Below are 1,330 nucleotides of genomic sequence, written 5' to 3'. Positions count from 1 at the left end.
AAATATAAATAGCAAACCACAAAAATTATCAAGTATCGCAGATTCAAGAAGGATTTTCATCTTTCGGGGATCAGTTGATGACTGTAGATCTTCAATTGCTGGTGGTGTGATTAGCTCCATGATGGTGTCCGATGTAGTACTTGTGCTCGCCATGATGTCTCCATAATGGTCTTCACTTACTGGTGGGGCGATTTCTTCAGCTAGCTTATTTTCTTTAGATGGAGGATCCAAGAGTGGTGAAGTCGTGGAGTCCTTGTGAGCATATTCTATTGTGTCGGAATGATCCAAGAGTGGTGAAGTTGTGGAGTCCTTGTGAGCATATTCTATTTTGTCGGAATTTTGTTTTTGTGTGTGTGTGTGTGTGTGTGTGGGGGAAGGGTTTTGAGACTGGTGAATTTTTAGCTTTTTCCTTTGTAGGTGGATTTTGAAGGATTCCATCTACCAAAATTCTCAATGTAGATTCTAGCCGCAACATTGCAACTTCACTTGGAGGTAGATGGTGGTCCTCTTCATTCAGTATTGGTTCAATAAAGCGTGTTGTAAAAATGGAACGATCCAAATTGCGGACCTTCTGCAAGAAATATTCCCTCACATGTGTTGGTTGGTAGGAGGTGGTTTCTTAATTGCCTTGAGCCACTTGGAGATATTTTTCAAACACATAAAAATAAAAAAAAATAAATAAGAGAGAGAAATAACAAAAATCACACATAGCATGTAAGCCCAAATCAATAAATAAGGGTCTTCAAGTTTAGAAATTACCATATCAACACTGCCTTGTCTTATGCAATGCTTGCCAGTGATAAATAGTGTAGGTATTCCTTATTCACCTTATCTAGAACAATAAGATGTAGTATTTGATGAGTGCATTTTATATCATATTTATCTACCCTCAATCCATTCTTTTATTTGTCCTTTAGTGTACTTTGGTATATATTTGGTGCTATTCTGGGTATATTTGTTCTTTATGCAAGACTCAGGAGCTCGAAATAATTTGGAGTGAAATCAGGGATTAAAACAAGCAAAGAATGAAGATTTTGCTAAGTGTTCAAGTTAAACACGGGTAGAACACGATCGTGCTCTGTCCCCCTGATTATTTCAGCCTGGAGACGACCTAGTGATAATTTAAGTACGGGGGTGCTTTTAGGCCAAGCACGGTCTCAGCACGACCGTGCTCCTCTCCATGATTTTCTCAGCATGGAGAAGGTTTTTGCCCAACAAGGGAAGCACGCTCGGGATACTCCTAGCACGATCGTGCACATGCAAAGCACGGGCAGAGCACGATCATGCTCCTCCCTCTGATTTTCCCAGGTGAACTCTTTGCTGATTCACT

The sequence above is a fragment of the Dioscorea cayenensis genome, chromosome 9, assembly GCF_009730915.1.
Source record: "Dioscorea cayenensis subsp. rotundata cultivar TDr96_F1 chromosome 9, TDr96_F1_v2_PseudoChromosome.rev07_lg8_w22 25.fasta, whole genome shotgun sequence".
NCBI lineage: Eukaryota > Viridiplantae > Streptophyta > Magnoliopsida > Dioscoreales > Dioscoreaceae > Dioscorea > Dioscorea cayenensis.
This window is presented reverse-complemented; position numbering follows the sequence as displayed.